The sequence below is a fragment of the Octopus bimaculoides genome, chromosome 18 (genome assembly GCF_046866305.1).
Source record: "Octopus bimaculoides isolate indiv1 chromosome 18, ASM4686630v1, whole genome shotgun sequence".
Lineage (NCBI taxonomy): Eukaryota > Metazoa > Mollusca > Cephalopoda > Octopoda > Octopodidae > Octopus > Octopus bimaculoides.
The window spans coordinates 24,392,977-24,414,622 of NC_142945.1; the positions used below are offsets into that span (position 1 = coordinate 24,392,977).

General features: G+C 36.7%; 1 long non-coding RNA gene across 1 annotated transcript in view; it reads right to left on the reverse strand.

Moving 5' to 3' along the window:
* The window catches only part of LOC128249930 (uncharacterized), a 49,577-nt gene extending 30,468 nt beyond the window's left edge, over positions 1 to 19,109 (reverse strand). Inside the window, exon 1 of the long non-coding RNA XR_008266077.2 lies at positions 16,549 to 19,109. This is a non-coding gene — a long non-coding RNA (uncharacterized LOC128249930). The remainder of the gene's footprint in view (positions 1 to 16,548) is intronic.
* Between the last annotated feature and the right edge of the window lie 2,537 nt (positions 19,110 to 21,646).

Below are 21,646 nucleotides of genomic sequence, written 5' to 3' on the forward strand. Positions count from 1 at the left end.
GGATTTGGATTCAGAAACGTAAGTGCTAGAACAAATACCACAATAACTCATTTTGTCCAGTGCTCTCATATTTCTATAAATTCAGTGCCCTAAATAATTATTTCTAATACAAGCACATCATGGAGCCAACAAGCACTGAGTGTGAAATTTAGAAGGAAGGTTTACCTAATTGAATCAACTTCAATACATTTGTGGTATTTTATTTTATTAGCCCTGATAAGATGAAATGCAAAGCTTATTTCAGAGGAATATCAAAACAAAATGTGTAGGGCCATCACAATATACGGAAAAGTTATTTCAGTTCTATAAAAAAATAATCCATTTTACTAAAGGCCTGAAATTATAGGGGAAGGGGGCTAGTCAATTTCATCAACCCCAGTACTTGACTGGTACTCATTTTATCAATTCCAAAAGGATGAAAGGCAAAGTCGATTTTGAACTCAGAACATACAGTCATGAGATCATATGTCATAAGATCACCATGTCATGCACATGTGGTTGTGATGTATGTGCCCTTATCAGACAGGTAGTCATGATGGACATATTGGGCTTTGTATATTTGTACCCCATTGTCACTTCGATAGTATGCATTACTCTCTCATTCTAGCTGGAGAAGAAGAAGAAGAAGAAAAAGATTGAGGACAATGACCACCACCACTACCATAACAATAACAGCAAGAATGCTGACAGTAATTATAATGATTTCCATAGGCCGTGCATTTTAGGAAAAAGGTATAATCACAATATATAATAATTGTTGTACTGGACATTATTTCATCAATGATTCAGTAGGACCAAAGGCAAAGTTGGCCTTAGCAGGTTTTAAACTCAGAACATAAAAAGATCTAACTATGTACCGCAAGACATTTTGTCCATTTTTCAATAAATTATGGCAATCTGCTGCAAGTAGAACAGAGGAAAGAAAGAATCTTTCATTGTTGCTGGAAGGGAGATATGAACTAGCAAGATTTGAACTAAGTAAGCTATCTAGTTCAACGTTCTATGTTTTTGTCATTTCACTAGCAATCAACACTATATTAAACTACTTTCTTTTTCTTTCCTCCATACAAAGGCATTTAACAAGGCCAATTTTGAAATTATAGAAAATTAGTGAATGAAAAAGAACTTTGATAGTTTCTACAGAACAATCTAAAGTTTTGTTTATAATGCTCCCAAAATATCTTTATCTAAAAGGTCAAAGAATTACAGACTCAAATTTGAATGCTGCACTATAATTTACTTTGAAGAAAGTAAATTTATTTTTACATCTTATAATAGCAAATAACTTCCAATTTATATTGAAATATTTTTAAGATCAATGAAAATAGTTAAAGCTCTTTTAATTTTAACAGAAAATTATTTCTATTGTGTTCAGTATCTATTTTCTAATAATTGTTTATTCTTTCCTGCCAGTAAGATTCAATAACAAAAGTTCTATCAACTAAGAATGGCGCTGACGTATTATTTCAGTATTTTATTTCCATACATTTCCTGTTGTACATATAACAAATTTGTAAGCATGAATTCAAGTGCCACTCTATGTGTATTTTCAACACAGAAACCTTATTTGGTATTCCTAATTAGCATATATATATATGCATTAGACTGCATATGGTTGAGTGGATAAGATATTAGACAACTAGCAAAGAGGTTACTAGCTTGAATTGCATCATTGGCGTTATACTAAGTCTGTTGTCAAGGCATTTCACTCACATATGACAAACACAACTCAGCTGAAAATAGTGGCTTCAGCAGTAGCAAAACTTACAAAGGAGCATTTGTAAGTTTATGGCACTATGCTCAATTTTTGCCTTAGTTAAAGCTTGCACAGTGAAAAGCATTTCCAAAAGAATCTAATTAAACAAGATATATTAATTAAGGTAATTTGCAGTGGTGTTTAGAGAACTCTACAAAGGAGCTTACGGTTGGTTGCTTTGAGTTGATGAGTAAAAGAACCTGATGACTGGAAGGGTTTCTCTTTGTTCAGAGTAAGAACGTAAGATAAATCATATTTTCTCAAGTACTGTTGTAAGCAAATTGGTTAAAGCAGTGTTTCTAACAGAAGCAGATAACCGTGAGGATTGAAAAAGTGGCAGATGAAAGAACTATATGGATAGAAACTCCATTCGTCTTCTCATTTATAATGTGTGAAGGGGAAAGGTAAAAAAAATTCACTGATGTCTTGAGGAGGCCTTATATCAGACAGAATGAGAAGTACTGAGATAAAGGCCTTTCTTTACAATATGCGTTGTTATGGAATAACCTAGGGTCAATCCTGACACTATATATCTTTGCTTGTAAATGTCATTGTAGCATCAGCACCAGAAGCAGCAGTAGTGGTAGTAGTTTTTACTCATGCATATAGTGTTATGCTTATTCTAAGTCTTGCTATGTGCTATAATGTAACAATTCATATCCTCTCAATCAATGTCTTCAAGATTCTTCTTCTCTATGAAAGTAATTTCAGTTCACTTACATGATACAACTGTCTTTCAGAAAATCAAAAAAAAAATATATATATCATTAAAATTACATTTTTTATAAATTTGTTGTTTTCAACCATGAAAATGTTTTAAGAAACATGTATTTAAATAAATAAATATGAAAAAGAAAGAGAATTATTCATACATCTGTCTAATGTACCCATCTCTGAGTAACTACATGTAAAAGTGTATACATATTAAAACACACAGATATCTATCAATAATTGAATTGCAAAACAGCTATGTATAATTTTGAAAATGATACACAAAGTATACAGACTTCACCTGAAGAGAATGCACTGACAACAATATAATCTGTGTTAGCTTCTTGCGTGTGATCTTGCAACAAAGTATTTTCATAATGGATCGTTAATGTTCAGCATCATTAGAAGTAGGTGTGCATATTCCTAATATTTATTTGACTGAGTATCACAAATATTTATTTCACTCAGAGCAAAATTAATTTCTATACAGAATTCAAAACATTTGTCGAGCTGTGTATTATGATATCTCATTAGTTAAAAGTAGGCAAGATGTTAGGGAAGTTTTGGAGGAACTTGAATAATACATATTCAAGTAATGTACAGAGATTATGTTCAGCCTACTTTGCTCACGCTTTTTTTCAAAATATTTCAAAGAGATTTCAATTCAAGCACTGTGGAGCAACAAATCAGTTGCAGCCTGTACTGATTCTGGTTTTCACCTGTCTTACAAGTTACTTGGCAACCACACTGGTGCTGGTGGTACAAAAATAATGTGACTGGCATTAGGTAAGGCATCCAACCAGAGAAATCATACCAAAGCAAACATTGCTGCATAGACCACAAAGCAATTCTCCTTTCTTTTCAATACTGCTAAGCCATCTGACCCATGCCAGTATGGAAGACAGACATTAAAAGATGGATGACAAGGAAAATGATGACACATGCATACACATAGACCCACACTTACACTTCATACATACGTACATACAAACACACACACACACATACATACATGTGTGCCTGTATGTATGCAAATATGTATTCTTTTATTCTTTTACTTGTTTCAGTTATTTGACTGCAGCCATGCTGGAGTACTGCCTTTTGGTAGGAAAATTGACCCCCAGGACTTATTCTTTGTAAGCTTAGTACTTATTCTATCAGTCTCTTTTGCCAAACCACTGGTTTACAGGGGCGTAAACACACCAACATAGGTTGTCAAGTGATGGTGGGGAGACAAGCACAGACACACAAATATACATATATCTATATATACAATAGGCTTCTTTCATTTTCCATCTACCAAATCTACTCACAAAGCTTTGGTCATCCCAAGGATATAGTAGATGACATTTACCCAAGGTGCCATGCAGTGGGACAGAACCTAAAACCATGTGATTGGGAAGCAAGCTTCTTACCACACAGCCACACCTGTATCTTTATGTTCCAAGAATATCTTGTGACAGTGGTTTAGTATTTTCGTAAATCAGTATTCTCGTAAACATTTTAATGTTTTTATGTATATTAATTTCTTCTTTAACTAGTTTCAGTCATATCCATGCCCAAGTATTGTCTTCATAGGTTTTAGTTGATTATATTCATCTGAGTACTCATCTCATAGATCACAAGCCAACACCTCAGTTCAGTTTGGTCCAACTCTAACCGATACACCTGGTCATTCCTCTGAAGTACATCAACCTTCAGGAATTACCTTTCTGCTTATGCCTTTCAAAATTACCAGTTTAAATGAATCATTGATATGATCAATCTCTTTATTGAGGGCCTGCAATGTCCATGGACACTGAATATTCTTCCAAATCAAGTATTATTGATATAATAAGCATACGTACTCGCTGTATCCAAAATATTGAGTTTGGGTTATGTAAAATATATTTCAAAATATTTTTGCAGCTAAAAGGCAGCAAGCCAGGCAAAATGCTTAGTAGCATTTCGTCCATCTCTAGATTCTGAGTTTAATTTCATGTTGAGGTCAACTCTGTCTGTCATCCTTTCAGAGATCGATAAAAATAAATACTAGTTGAGCATTTGGGTCGATACCCCACCCACTGAGCTATATTTCTTACATTTAAATATACTCACACACAAAGATAGGCAAAAACTAGTGGTTCATGATCAAATAGAGGAAAAATTCAAAATAGACAACAGGTAAATTGTACAGGACATGACAAGACACAAATATGGATGCTACTCTTGCCTCATCATCTATCGACTGAAGATCGAAGCTGTCTTGAGACATTGTGAATAGAAATCTTCACTTCAGAATGCCAGAAGATTTATAGCAAAAGTTACAGAGGAAGAGTGCGAGAAGAACTGGTCAACAAAATGTGACACAAGAATATGAACACTTAGGAAAAATTAGGTACAATAAATTATTTAGTCAGTCAGCTAACAAAACAAAATAACATAATTGGTTTCAAATTTTAGCATAACGCCCACAATTTTAGCGGAGGGGCATGTAAATTATATCAACTCCAGTGTCTAGCTGGTACTTATCCTATTGACCCAGAAAGGATGAAAGGCAAAGTTGACCTCGGTGCAATTTGAACTCAGAACACTAAAGATGAATGAAATTCCACATAGCATTTTGTCTGGCATGATAATGATTCTGCCAGGTTGCTGTTTTAAATGACATTTATTATTAAAAAGTGAGAGTCTATTGACTGGTGTGGAAAGAAAAGCAAAAAAAAAACAGGAACAATCGTGTACAAATGCAACACAAAGAGAAAAATTGTTGAAATTAAGAGGAAAATAGATACTGATCGTCAGACGATATTCCTTGAACAAAGAAAGAAATATTGTGGAGATTAACAGGCGATGAATCCAAGTTCAAAAAACACACATGGATCCAACATCATCCCTCATTTTGAATCCGGGATTTGTCCCCATTAACGAGGGTGGTCAGATCTACCTCAATACCATAGCATCTGCCCTCACATCATCTCGCTATCTTGCCCAGTTTTGGGCATCCTCCCTTCTCAAGCCAACCCTCCTAGTCTCCTCCTCCACCTGTCCCCTCCACATTTTCCTCAGCCTACCTCACTTTTGCTGTCCATTTACTTCAAACACTAGCACGCTCTTCATAATATGCTTCTCATCCCTCTTTAACACATGCCTATACCACTGCACTCCATTCGTCCTTGCCAGTCATTTCACTGATTCCTCCAACCCCAGCCTCAGTCCTCCTCTTATCAAAACAGCCTCACGCCACACATTTCTCTCAGCAGTGCTCTCTCGGTTCTTCTCAAAATTGTCATCTCTCTCTTTCTCTCTCTCTCAAATACCATGTCTCACTCCCATACAGCATTGCAGCTCTCACACAACTCCTATAGACCTTTCCTTTCGTCTTCAATGAGAACCTTTTCCCATATCATAACGCTTCACATTCCCTGAACTTCACCCAGCCAAGTCTTGCTCTTGCTGTCACAGCAGCTTCACATCTACCACTTACATCCACCCTCTCACCCAAATAACAAAACCCCCTCACTGTCTCCACCTCATCACATGGTGTTTCCACCGACTTCACTAACCCTCCAGCTCCATAGGAAATCAGAAAGGCAATGTGGGAAAAGTTACAAGAGAGAGAGAGAAGAAGAGACAGAGAGATGAACAAACAAGATGGATAGAGAGAGAGAGAGAGAGAGAGAAGTAAGATAAAAGGAACAAAAAGGTGTTTGAGAAATAAAATAAGATATTAATGTAGACAAAAAAAGGACATGTGGTGTTACAATTAAATAGTAAAATGTTAAGCACAAACAGTATGTAAAATGCACAGGAGAAGATAAGGTAAGACACAAATATGGCTACCACTCTAAACCACATAGCTGTCAATTGAAGATCAAAGCAATTTCAACACATTATCTATAGGATTTCTCACTTCAGAATTTCATCAGGGAATGGGGGTGTAAGGCACAACAAAAACTTGTGTGTGTTCACTTAACTATTTAGCATTCAGATAACTCTGTCAAAAGTAATGCTTGTTTATTCAAATTGTTTTGAATCAATCATGCATAATCTCACAGCTTTGAGGTTCCAATGATGTGATTGTTTATTTTTAAAAATTACATTGTAGCGGGGTTTGATGGGCCAGATTTGGTTGGCTTGAACATAACACAGGTTGAGTACTGAAGCTAGATTTTGCCAGTTTAACTCTTTAACATTCAGGTTACCTCATCAAATGTAAGGCTTATTTATTCACATTGTTTAAATTAATAATTCGTTATCTTGTAACTTTTGAAACTTTGATATGATTATATATTATTAGAATGACATTGTAAGGTAGGTGTGAGAGTAGAGATCTGACCAGTTTGAACATAAAACAGGTTGAATATTTGAGCTGGATATGGCTGGTTTAAATACTAAAGGGTTACAACTTAAAAGATTAAGTGACAAAAAAAAAATTATTAAGCACTATTATAATGAATTTATAAATAAATATGACTTATAATAGCAGTATCTGCAGAAATTCTATGGTTAGTTTGAAAACTGTAAAATAGTTGGAAGTCTAAAGACAACCATGAAATATATATTTATATATGCAGAGATATAATGACATAAATATATGCATACAAACATCTCTTACATTTTGCTTCTTGTTTGTTTTATTTAGTCATTGGACTGTGGCCATGTTCAGGCACCACTCTGAAGGGTTTTAGTCAAATCAACCGCAGTACTTGTGTTTTCAAGCTTGGTATTTACTCTACTGGTCTCTTAAGTTGAACAAACCAACACAGGTTTTCAAGTGGTGGTGGAGGACAAACACAAAGCCACTCACATATATGCATACATACACACACACAAATGTGTGTGTGTGTATATATATATATAGAAAGAGAGAGAGAGAAAGAGAGAGAGAGAGAGAGAGAAAGAGAGAGAGAGAGAGAAAGAGAGAGAGAGAGAGAGAGAGAAAGAGAGAGAGAGAATGGAGAAAAAGAAGAGAGAGAGAGAGAGAGATCTATACAAATACACACACACACATGTATGATGATGATGATGATATAAAATGGGCTTCTTTCAGTTTCCAGCGACAAAAGCCATTTACAAAGCTTTGGTTAGCCCAGGGTTATAGTAGAGGACATTTACCCAAGATGCCACACAGAGGGACTGAACCTGGAATGTGTGATTTGGAAGCAAACTTCTTACCACACAGCCATGCCTGCACTGATATACATACGATTTTTGCATTCATATAGTGGACTTTCAGCACATTGTTATTTTATATACTAAGATACACTGCCATTTTAAAAATACTTTACACAAACAGAGAGGCGGGGGAGTGAGAGGATGAAATATTCGGCAGGCCCCGCATATCTTTCTTCTCCTGACATTAATAATAAGTACATATTTATATATAATTACTGGAGAGAATGTCATTCTAGATATCTGCACCTCTGCAAGCTATAATCCTATGAGTGAAACAAATATTTGCAAATAGAAGAAGATAAAATGAGATAAATATGACTGAGCATTTTATAATTAGAGTTAAACATATGATATATTTAGAATTCTATTATTATTGTCAGGTCCATATGTAAAAAAGATGTCTTTCTAAAGCTATTCGACAGTGTTTAAAGTGCTTTGTAGTGTTTATACATCCCAGTAGACATAATAAAATGTGGAACTTAAAAGGGTTTGTTTTTGAAGCCTTCAAACATGAAAAAAATCATTCCAGCCTCAAACAGCTTGTCTTTTCAGCAGTCATAGTCAACACAGAATTAAATGTCCTTCCATTTAAACTAAGGCAGGGTGAAATTTGAGACAGATTTTGCTGTTATTCTAGAAGGGCGGCTGACAACATAGAGTAAATATAATTGTTTGATTAAATAGATTTAATGAATTGAATTAAATAATTGAATCCAACAGTATGGAATAATCTAAATTGGAGTCTACAACACTGAAATTTCGATTAGTTTATTGTAATAATCTAATCAAAATTTCAATGTTGCAGACTTCAGTTTTGAATATTCCATACTATTAGATTCAACTCCAATTTAGGTTATTTAATTCAATTGATTAAATCTGTTTAATCACTTAATCAATATAATCTTCCTTATATAAATCTACAGGAAGATTATATTAGAGTAAACAAAGTACGCATACACACACTGACACAGACAGACACATACACTGTGGCACACGCTCATTTATGCAGATACAATTATCTTTCATTTGTTTCAGTCGTTGCGGCCATGCTGGGGCACTGCTTTGAAGAATTTTTAGTCAAATGAATCAACCCCAGTACTTACAATTTTTTTTTTTTAAACCTGGTACTTCTTCTACCTGTCTCTTTGGCTGAACTGATAAGTTATGAGCATAAACACAGACAATGACAAGACTGGTCAAACACTCATACACACACACACAGATAGATATATATATATATGCAACAGGCTTCTTTCAGTTTCCATCTACCAAATCCACTCACAAGGTTTTGGCCAAGCTAGAGCTATAGTAGAGGACACTTGATCAAGGTTCCACATAGTGGGGCTGAACATGGAACCATATAGTTGGGAAGCAAATTTCTTACCCACACATGCCATATATATATATGTATATATATAAAGGCTTACTACAACTCTCGGCAAGAGAGGCAGAGTGTTGTGAAAGACTCATCAAAGCCGCAAATGTACAAGATGCTATGGCAGGCTGTACAGGAGACAAGTCGCCAGGCTTGGATGGCCAACCCTACGAACTCTATTGTCATACGCCAGACTTGTTTGGAGGCATCTTGGCAGCAAAAAGAGAGTATCCCCGTTTCTGCTATATATATATATATATATATATAATATAAATAATATATAAATATAAATAATATATAAATATATGCATATATACATACATATATGTACATACCTACATATATATGTATATATACATGCATATATGGGTACAGGAAATCAAAAAAACATTAAACACAATGAGAAATGAAAACATAAAAACAAAAACATAGAAAACAAACATTTTTTCGAACAATGAAAAAAACAAACAGAGAAACGAGACATGCAACATAAAGAGTAAACCCCTTCTTTAGTTGTCCCTGTTTCATCTACTCTGCGTTTCGAAGGTAAGGACAATACGCAACTTTGTTGAAACAGTCCTTGCCGCAAAGCAAATTAAATAAAATTTGGGATTTTTGCGGAAGGTGAAAGTGTTAACAAAACAGGACAGTGAGAGCAAGACAGTAAAAACAAATGGTGAGGGCTGTTGAGTCAAGACGATAGAAAAATTATTATGAATGCTAGGAGGACGAGCCATGAGAGGAAACAGGCAAAGGCACGTCTTTTCTTTAGGAAGGAAATGGATAGAAAGATAGATCCCCTTTCGTCACGTGTCAACAATGAGAGAGTCAAGGAGGAAGAATGAGAGAGAGAGGGAATGATGAAGGGGAGAGGAGAAGAATAGAGAAAGGGTGGGAGAGAAAAACAGAAAGTATGAAGAACAAGAGAGGGAGAGAGATAGACAGAGAAACAAAAAAAATATATATATATATGGGTGAAGACTCCACTTCAGTTATGAATGACCATGGGATTGCACCTAGAAAGTTACCCTCTGAGGCACAAATCTAGGTAAAGTTGGTCATAGAAGACCAGAAATCACACATGCATCCCAGCCTTCCTTCTCCACACCACTGTTGTTATACAAGGAAAAGGCAAAGGTTGATACAGCTTGGCATCAGTGACATCACAACTCATTTCTACAGTTGAGTGAATGGGAGCAACATGAAATAAAGTGTCTTACTCAAGAATACAGTATACAGCCCAGTCTGGGAATCAAACTCACCTACCTCATGATTATGAGCCTCACGCTCAAACTACTAAGCCATGCACCTTCACACACACATACACACACATGTATATGGGCACAAGTGTATAGAGATGTTGTTAAGCAGTTGGCTCTGCAGAACTGATTTTGGGTTCAGTCCAATCATGTGACTCTTTAATTTTCTACAATGGTCTCCTGGCCAATCAATTCCTTATGAGTGAATTTGGTGCTTTCATATCAAAAAGATGACAACCAACTCTAGTAATGATGAGAAAAAGCTGAAATAAATAATATGGTATTGCACAGGGTACCTCCAATGATGAAGAGACCATACTAAATTATTCCAGCTTGGAAAACAGATATTAAGTGGTGATGATTCCTGGCAATACTCACTGCCTTATGCAGGGCCAAAGTGTTTTGCATGTGCATTTGGGGACATCAGTCAAGTAACATTTTCCTGTCACCCTTACATCTTTAAAATTTACAATACTTGAAGCTGCCGCTGGGCCTGGCACAATGAGGGAATTGATTTATACTTTTTTATGTCATAGTTGTCACTTCCAGACTTTTGGGGGGATATTTTACTTTTCCCGTTTTTTACAACTGTAAACTGCAAGTTAACCATTTTATATATGATAAAATGACTAAGGCAGCCAGCTGGCAGAATCATTAGCACCCTGGCCAAGATGGTTAGCAGCATTTCATCCATCTTCATGCTCTGTGTTCAAATTCCACCAAGACCTACTTTGCCTCTCATTTCGGGGCATATAAAACGAGTAGCAGTTGAGCACTGGGGTTGATGTGATTGACTTATCTCTTCCCCAAAAAATTGCTGGCCTTGTGTCATAAAGCAAATGGAAACAAAAAGAAAAGCAATGTAATTATGGTTGCTTTTTTAGTTGGAGTGAAGCGAAGTTTAAAATACATGGATAAAAAATTTTTTTTCCCTCAAATAATTTGAATTACATGTGTTTCTGAATATTGAATGTAATAATGATAAGAGGGGGAAAAAATTTTTAATAGTGAAGGCTTTCATGAAGGTACGAGGTGGAGGGCAGCGATGTTTAAAAAATTATGGAATTATTTCTTTTTTTTCTTTTTATTGCTATCCTCTTTTTGAAGTGTGTGGTGCAGAAAACAAAATCTGAAAAATCCTGGCAAAACAGAAAATTCAACTTACGTGGGTGAACTATTCCGACCCCCCCCCACCAATTACCAAAAGTTAAAATATACAATGACTCTAACCATTCTGATCGCAATTGCGATTAGCTTACACATAGCTAAAGCGAAACAAAGAAGCAAAAAATAAAAAACTATCATGCAGAGCTGTGAAGGAAAATTGAGTTAACAAATCTTAAATCGAATCTATACAAAGCAAACATTGTAAATATTCATAAAAACAAAACCGAAAATATCTGCGCAAACCTATTTTTGGAAATTGAATTTAAAAAAATAAAAATGTGATGTCATCAGAACAAATTGTGAAAAACCGAGAATTCCGGACAACCTGTAAAATATTCCATCATATTTTTAAAATTCTTATTTTGTTTTGCAAGCATAGTAAATCAATGAGACATTATTAAATTTCAAATGACAGAGTGTGATTTGTGTGACATTTCCCTGCTGTTTCCTACAAGTCAAACAACCACATAGAAACAATCTAGCTGACTCATAAACTCCAGTGAAAAAGTAAAAGTGATGTTATCATTTACATTGTATTCCTAACAAAGCAAATCAATATTATAACATTTTAAATCTCTATTTATTTATCTCCTGCATTTTACTTGGCTAATAAACAATTCCTACTTCAATTTAATCCGAGGGCATTTAGGTGATTGTTCAACCTGCTAGAAATAGCAGCCAGAACCTTGGTGAATCACACTCTAATGTATTTTTATAAAAAGAAAAAAGAGCATTATATTGGTTAGAAACTCTCAGAAGAGCTGAACAGCAGAAGGTCTTCAGAGATAAAACCTCCTTCAGGCAAGTGTCTCTGCTCTTACATTCTAAGGGAGCTGGACCGCATCCAGATCACATAGCGTAACATCATGTTCACGGTTGCTAAGCAAATTGGATAAACAAATAATATATTAGCCAGCAAGATGGCAAGCTGGCAGAATCATAACCTCACTGGGAAAATTGTTTAGTGACTTTTCTTCTGACTTTACAATCAGAAGATTGTAAAGTGCTGACATTGCCTTTTATCCTTTTGGGATCGATAAAATTGAAGTAGATTAAATTGAAGTAGTTGTTTATTAACCAAGTAAAATGCAGGAGGTAAATAAATGGAGATTTAAAATTTTAGAATGTTAATTTGTTTTGTTAGGAATACAATATAAATGATAGCATCACTTTGACATTGCCTTTTATTCATTTGGGATCGATAAAATAAGTACTAGTTGAACACTGGGGTTGATGTAATCGACTTATCTCCTCCTGTGAAACTGCCAAAATTTGGAAATATCATATTCGCCAGTTGCAGTAGTCACAGGAGTAGAAAGAATCAAATACAGAGTCAGATCAGAAGAGAGTGAACTGGGATACAAAAAAATAACAGAGTCAAGATAATTGAATTCATCGATCAAATTTTTTCGCCCAGTTATTATGACAACTTTCATTGCTTACCTTCAATAACGACACAGTTTCTGCCCAGTCTCGTCAATGAAGTCCATTCCACAAGAATAACATTTTATCAGCAACACAAGAATAACTAAACGCTCATAACAGTAGATTACCAGAAATGCAGCCTATTTCTTTTTATAAATAGATACACCTTCTTGCCATTAACTTACATAAAAAAAAAGAAGGAAAATGCAAGCAAACCGGCAAAGAATGCAATGTATGGACAATATCAAGAACTGGTTGGATAAGAGTGGCAAGGCATCTGGAGAATTTGAGCCTAATTGGGAAAATCTTCACTGTAGTGTCTTCAATGTGCTGCAGGCATACTATAAATGCAGCTGACACCTATAGCCTCATGCCAACCAAAGTTTAGTGTGTGGATCTGGTAGACGGAAACTGAATGACAGTCATGTGTGTGTGTTTTATATGTTAAGCAAATTGAAAATTAAAAATAACAATTAACAAAACAACAAAAGTCAAAAGGTCATGGAAGTTAGCTTGATGCTTAGTGTAAGATGGAGAAAAAAAAGAATGGGCGTATAATGTTTCAAGCATGGCTCTTCATGAGAAAGTGGACAGAAGAAATAACCGAAGGAGAAAAAAGTCCAGAGAAGGAAAAAAGTCCAATCTATGACTGAAGTGACCAAAAGTAGAGAAAGAGAGAGAGAGAGAGAAAATGGATTTTAAGAGAAGAGAGTGCCAACATGGCCAGTGTGTGTATGTGCGGGTGGGTGTGTTTGTGTGAGTGTTGTATGCATAAAGGAGTGGTGTTGAACGGGTTGATAACCGCGGTTTGATTTGGTAGTAAGAGGCAAGGTGATGAGTGTATGGGTGTGGATGTTTATATGCATGTGATTGTGTATGTATGTGAGAGTGCATGTGAGCACATATATTCATGTATGCATGTTTGCATACACAGTGTATGCGCAGTTACAAGTGTGTGAGTGTGTTGGTATTGTTGTGTGTATGTGTTTGTGTATGTATGTGTGAGCATGTACGAGTGAGTATGCACAGGTGTGTGTGTGTGCTTGTACGTGTATATGTTGTGTGCAGGAGGGTGGAGAGAGGTGAGGTGACAAGTGTGTGAGTGCATTAGTGTTGCTGTGCATGTGCATGAGTATGTCAGAGGTCATGTATGTGTATGTGCGTATGAGTGTGAGGGCATGTGTGTATATATATATATGTATGCATGTATATGGGTCTGCACATGCATGTATATACGTATTGGTGCGCGCATGAAGGTGTTTTTGTACATGTCAGGATATGGAAACATGTGAAATGTGTGTGCAGTAGGTACAGTAGTCTTTTTCCCGAACTTTGCATGGTAGATGAACAGGTTATCTTACTTAACCCTACCCTGTCTCGGGGCTGACCCTATGGCGTTGACCATGATACCACTGGATAAAAAAATGTTTGTCAGCTGCCTTCACTAATTTCCGTAGGTCCTTGAATTCAGATTCGTTTAACGCTCACTGCTAACATTCTTTTGTTCTTCTACCACCGGAAGCCCTTTTCGCTGCTGACCAATTTCCTAGTTAGCCTGCAGCGAAGTTCCTGTCTACAGTTCGTCTGTCATGAAACCTGCCCTACACAGCTCCCCACCACAACTGTTGACTGTCATTGGAACCAGGAAGGCGTTTTAATTATCTTGCCCATGTGTGTGGTTACTCGATTCTTTGGTGACTGTAAAGTGGTGGACACCTAGATGGACAGCCAGTAGTTCCCTGTCGAAAGCACTGTATTTCTGTTCAGGGGGTCGTAGTTGTTTGGTGGCTGAGCTACCTGAATGGGGCTGTCAATATCGAGTTGGGCCAATTTCAATCTAGTGATAGAGACTGTGTCTTGCTGTCCACCAATTAAGAGTTGGAATGTTTTATCTCCCGGATATATGACTTAATATGGACCATCGTAGGGTGACTGGAGGGGGTTTTCCTTGTGTGCCATGTCGAACAAACACAAAGTTAGCTGTGCGTTTTTTGTGCGACAGATATCAACTTCTTGCGACATCGAATCACAAGTGCTGGCGCTGTATCCTTGCCAGAAAAAAGTGAAAGCTATCCTGTCCTTTCTAAACCCCACCACAAACAAGGCTCTATATCAATTCGCAGGCATGATAAACTTTTACCATCGCTTCTTCCCTTCTGCAGCAAGAGTGATGAGACCCCTATACAAGGCACTGTCAAAAGAGGGTTCAAAAAGACAGGTGGAGTGGGATAGCACAATGACTTCAGCCTTCAAATCCACAAAACAAGCCCTGGCTCAAGCAACCATGCTGTCCCATCCTCATCTGTCAGCTTGGACTGCATTTGCAGTTGACGCATCCGACACAGCAATTGGAGGAATTTTGGAACAACATATCAGCAGTCAGTGGTGACCACTCACCTTCATCAGTCAACAACTACGACCCTGTGAACAGAAATACAGTGCTTTCGACAGGGAACTACTGGCTGTCCATCTAGATGTCCGCCACTTTCGCTATTTCCTAAAAGGCCACACATCTACAGTCTTCACAGATCACAAACCACTCACCTTTGCTATGAGTAAGCTCTCGGAGCCTTGGTCTGCACGCCAACAACGACAGCTATCAGCCATTTCTGAGTACACCACGGACATCCAACACATAGCTGGAAAGGGCAACCCAGTTGCCAAAGCACTCTCTCGAGCTCCTACCTGCTCTCACACCTACTTAGCACCAATAACAGAAGGCCTGGATTACGAAGCTCTAGCTGCAACCCAACAGACAGATGATGAGATCAGAGTCTACCGCACTGCCGTCACATCACTTTCTTTGCAGAATGTACACTTTGGCTCTAACGGCACAACCCGCCACTTTACCGTCACCAAAGAATCGAGTAACCACACATATGGGCAAGATAATTAAAACGCATTCCTGGTTCCAATGATAGTCAACAGTTGTAGTGGGGAGCTATGTAGGGCAGGATTCATGACAGACGAACTGTAGACAGGAACTTCGCTGCGGGCTAACAAGGAAATTGGTCAGCAGCGAATGGGGCTTTCGGTGGAAGAAGAAGAACAAAAGAATGTTTGCAGTGAGAGTTAAACGAATCTGAATTGACTAAACAGAAATAACTGGCGACTTAAGCCCTCATGTACGAAAAGTAATGAACCTTTGATAAATATATTCTCGTCTCTGCTAGTTTGCTTGCGTATAGCTTAACAAAGCTATACTATGTATATGAGAGAATTTACGAAAAAAACAACAACAGACGAGGACAGGTGGTGTAAACAACAAAAGGATGTATTAGTTTAACGCTCGGGAATAGAGAAAGTCTTTAACGTTTCGAGCTACGCTCTTCAACTGAAAGGAACACAGAATGAAACAAGGAGAAAAAATATAAATGTAGTGGTCAGCGATATTGAACCCTGTTGTAAGTGATGCACATATATACAGAATTTAGTTGTATCGAGCATACACATCTCATCTTCTTTCTGTATATTCGTATTTTGTACCATTTATTCATGTCATATGAGTAACACCTCTATTTACGGCAAGCTTCTTGTTACATTCGTCTCACTCTGAAGGTGAAATTTACTCTTTTACCTGTTGTTTTTTATGTGTTTTGAATCAACCTGACCATCAAAACCGTCTTAAGTCATTTGTTCTTGGGGTAAACCACACCTTCAAAGTGAGACGGGTGTTAATAGTTAAAAAAAGAAATTACCTCATTCACTACCTTTTTATGTATTTCTTCACCGAGTGTGACTTCACGACATTCTAAAAGTTGGGGAACTACTGTGGAAAAAATTCCATGATGTAAAATCTGTGACGTATCCGAAATCGTATTTAAGCTTTGCAAATCTGTGTTTGCCTCGTGAAAAAGAGGATTAAAATGAAAAAAACTTAGCTATGACATCGTTGTATTGGATATGATGCGACAGCAAACAACTATTAAGACACGCCTAAATTATAAATGACGCACAAAAACAAATATTAAAGAACGCCTATATTGTCAATTTACAGACTATTGAGAAACAACTTTATCACGTTTCAAGGTGACAGTTCGATCAAGATAGACACGCCTTTGTCTAGCCTCACATTCCCTGCTGCTAGAAAACCGGATAAACAAATAGTGTGATATTAACCAAGTTGCAAAATCTATTGACCAGTCAAAGCAGTTCAAACAGATTCGGATCAAAACAAAAAGAAATAGGACACAGATACAAAATAGAGAGATAAAATAATTAACTTCTTCACGACGAATTCCAAAACGGTTTTCAGTGAATTGTTCACTGCTATTCACACAGAAGAATTCTTACCGGTACTCCTTACTCCTAAAGATTTTGCCTGAGCTCCCCATTTATCAGGACAGAGCATGGGTTTTGTTAGCTCTCCTGTGCCATAACCAAATGTTGCACAAAAAAAAAGACAATGGGGAAACAACTCCATTATTAGTAGCCCCACTGTGTTGGAAGCTCTCCAGCCCTGTAAGACTAAAGAGTATCCTTTGCATTTAAACTAATAGAAGAATACTTACCAAATTTAATGCTCCCTTCTTTAGATGTAGCATACATTTGGCTATAGAAAACACGTATGTAAAATTAGCCTTTCCTGTACAACTGTACACACCACGTGCTCCCTTGTACACAGCACTTTAAGGAACATGCGCTTCTTTCCCAGACGGGTACTGCCGGCGGCGAGGGTTCCACCTCGTCATTCTATAGGGGGTTGGTAGAGGCCAAGTGTGACGACGCGCTGAGGGAAATCCTAGGCTTCGACGATGGTCAATTTGCCGGACATTTCCGAAGAACATTTGGGACAAGGTCTACGGAGAGCTTCTAAAAGTAACTGGCTTAGCTGTGTTACCGAGGAGCCTTACGAGTTCGAGATAAACTCGCCAAGCACGGCTTTTCATGCTCGCTCCCTTGCCCAAGATGCTCGCAGAGTAGTGAAACTGTTCTGCATGCACTTGTGCAGTGTCCGAAACTTTCGGAATTTTGGGTATATGTTGAACAGCTGCTATCACGTTTTGGAAACGAACCACTGTCTTCCGAGTCTATAATAAAGATTATTCCACCGTCCTCTCTGAACAGGGAAGGGAAGGTTTGTTTTCTCTCTGTAGTGGATGTGGAAAAATGGGTAGTGTGGAGGACACGCATGAGAGGTTTAGTGACATGCGTCTTCATCTCCAGCCTCGGTTTAGTAAACTTTATTATTTTCCATCTTAAAATGAAAATAAGGCTGGAGAGGAGACGCTTGCCACTCAGTACACATGAGAAAAGATGGAAGAAAGTGGCAAGCATGTTGAGAGTGGATGTACCTGCTTAAGGGAGAAGATAAAAGTCTCATAAAGGGATCAGTGGTGGAACGTGGTTTGTGGGATCGCACCCATCCCTCATTCCATCATCATCCGATTTTATATATCATTAATGTTTAATCTTGTCATTTCATTCGATCCCTCTACTCCTTTGTCTGTCCTTTCTTTGTCTCTACCTTTATGGTAAATGAAAAATCAGATATTAATCTCAGTAGCCGTAAAGTTTTAAAATCTGACAGCAGGTGAAGTTGATGGATAGCTTGACGTCAGTGTTCTGCATCTGAAAGAAAGACAACTTGTGGAATTGTTTAACGGCACTCAATAGGTTCTTACACATGACCGAATGTTTCTAAGACTACTGTTACTACTAAAGACCTGCTTTAGCGAAAATACTGCTAGCCAGTCATGCCAAGTTGAACAAGAGAGGCTACACATGTCCGCATATAGGAAGGGAGGCACAATGAGTGATATTTACTGCATTTTTTACTTTAAAGAAAAAGCTATCTTTTTACAATTGTTCATTACTTTACAAAACCTATATCTGCTAACCAGTTCACCTGCACTTTTCCCTTAGAATTTAACATCACCATTCACATGTTCGTCCTATTTATGATGTGTGTTTTATTTTACTTTAGTTTGTGGTATGAGTATTGATCCCATAAATAAGCTTGTTTTCTTGAGAACAACTGTTTGTTGTGTAGTTGGATTTTCTATTAATATTCCTATCTAGCTTTGTTTCATTGTGTGAAACGTGTGTTGCACTTGATAATTGTGTGGTGTACTTATATGGTCAATATAACAGAAAATAGGACAGAGCGCTGCCAGAAGCGATAGCATGCCGGGCAAAATGCTTATGGGCATTTCGTCCGTTTTTACGTTCTGAGTTCTAATTCCGCCAAGGTCACCTCAGCCTTTCATCCTTTCGATGTCAATAAAACAAGTACCAGGTGAATACCGGAGTCGATGTAATTGACTTACCCCCATCTCCCGAACTTACTGGCCCTGTGCCAAAATTTGAAACCAATACAACAGTTAAAAATCAATGAATTTATAACTTTTACTTTCACTGTCTAATCTATAAATTACATTGGTCATTCGAAGTGTCTTGGGTTTATAACACCGGGGTTTATTGCTGGATGTTAATATTTGAATATTATTATTGGTCTTTTTAGTGTTAGTTTATTGTTCGGCTGATGCATTGTTTCGTTCAATGAGAATTTTGATTATACGTCGGACTCTTTCACATCTGGAATGCATCTGATTCAAATAATTGGATGTGATTCGTGAAATTTTAGTAGGGTTAATACGTAATGTATTGTTTGCAGCATTGTGTTTTATATTTGTTAGCCTAGAAGTTTGTTTAGATATCCATTGTTAATTTGTGCTTGCTTTTATTCTGCGTATTTCCTTATTTAGAGCTTCATTTGTCAGAGAGAATCTCATAGCATCCCTACCACTGACATTTTGTAGCTATGTGCGTATTCGCTATCTCTATGTTGAAATATGTATGTTTGTCTTTCGTGTGTACTGATGAAATGTATCTATTGTTTTTAATCTGAATGTTTGTCTAGAAAAGAAATACTAGTATTGTTTTGGTTGCAGATATTTTTGGACTGAATTGTTTTCTAGGTCTTCTTTTAATTTCTCAATCATTTTCGAGGAGTCTGTGACAACTAGCCTATCGTCTATATATTTAGTGTATATCATATGTTTGTGTTTAGGTATAATTTTGTTTTCTACAGGAACTCAATAAAATGTTGAAAACACAAATCCTAGAACAGAACCCATAGCTACTTCGTCTTTTTTACATAGTGTGCTTGTGGAGAGCAAAAAATCACTTCGCTTGTTAAGGTAGTCAGTTTTTCAAGAAGTTTGCGGCTTTCAGGAGTGGCTTTATTTTAGGTGTCTATGTACATTCTGAAATTTCGATTGCTTTTACTACTGGAAATAAGTGGAAAGACTACAACTACGTACGTATTGAGAATTTATGTGTAAGTGTATTTATTTGTGAGGAGCCGTTTCTCCTTCAATGTTGGGAAAGTAATGGGATCATAGCTGTGCATTTTTGCTATAATTATTTCCTTTTGTATAATTTTGAATTGGTTCGTGTTTTTGGAGTTTTATTTATAAACATCCTTTACTGTGGTATGTTCGTTTTGTATCCATGGTTACAAACATGTTTTTGTCACTCTGATTGTTTGCTTAGTCATTTATGAGAAAGTGACTAACATTTATTAACCAACATATACGTAGCTCATTGATAATACACAGACATCACAGTCTAGCACATTACATACAGTAATATAAACTCGACAAAACAAAAGTCTTTCTACCCAAACAAGAAAATAAATTTATCAGCTTATCACAACATACATTCAACATAGATCAAATCACGCTCTTTTGGTTATGGTATTAACTTCAAACTGCATCCGAAATATGATAAAAAAAAAGAAAGGTTGAAATTAACTACTATACAAAAGCATAGAAAATCTAAGGGACAAAAACATGATAAACATTGGTGGTAAACTCCAGGACTTACTTCATGGTGAATGCAATAAAAATAGATACCCACTAAAGAATAAAAAAAAAATACTCAACAAGAGATTCAAACAAGTCCTACATGATTTAAAAGATAACAACCACATAAAACATGCAAATGGGACAAAAAGCAATATGTTTGTAATAGGGGAAAGAGATAAATATATTGTAAAAATCAATAATTTATCTAAGGACAAAAACAAGTTTCCAAAGATCTAAAAAGATAACACTAACCAATCAAAGGTCAAACTAAATAAAATGATTTTAGCAGTAAGTAGATAACAAAGGTTTCCTTATTGTCCTCATATTGAAAGAAAATTCAATGCAACACATATGGTGCGGTTAAATTTGACAAACAAAACAACCCCTCCACAATCCATATTTCAAATAAATATACATAAATTCAACAAATCATGAAACAAAAAGATGACATTAGCATGTATCACAAATATCATCAGACAAACTTAGGAAAGTTATTATTTCAAACAATCTGCATAGGTCTTATATGGAAGCAGGTAATATATATATATATATATATATATATATATATATATATATATGTAGGTATCCACTAACGGATTTCATACTTGTGCTGATATTCATAGCTTTGTGTTCCGTGTCAAGCTATATGCACTATTCCACAACACTCCACCTGCATCTAATGAAGAAGACTACTTCACCGAACTGGGCCACCGACTATCCCACTGGACGCCAGCTCCTGGCCAGTTCCAAGCAGTCAATCATTTTGCAGGCGTCTGTCAACATCTTGTGGACCGGTTTAACTTTCACAAGCATCCCTGACATCTGAACATCTCCCCGGCCAAACTTGCAGCCCTTCAATGTCTCTGATGCCACAAAGACATTATCATAAAACCGGCCAACAAGAGTGGAGCCGTGGTGGTGCAGTGGGCAAACCTTTACAAGGCTGAAGTTCTCTGCCAACTTCAAGACACCTCCTTCTATTTCC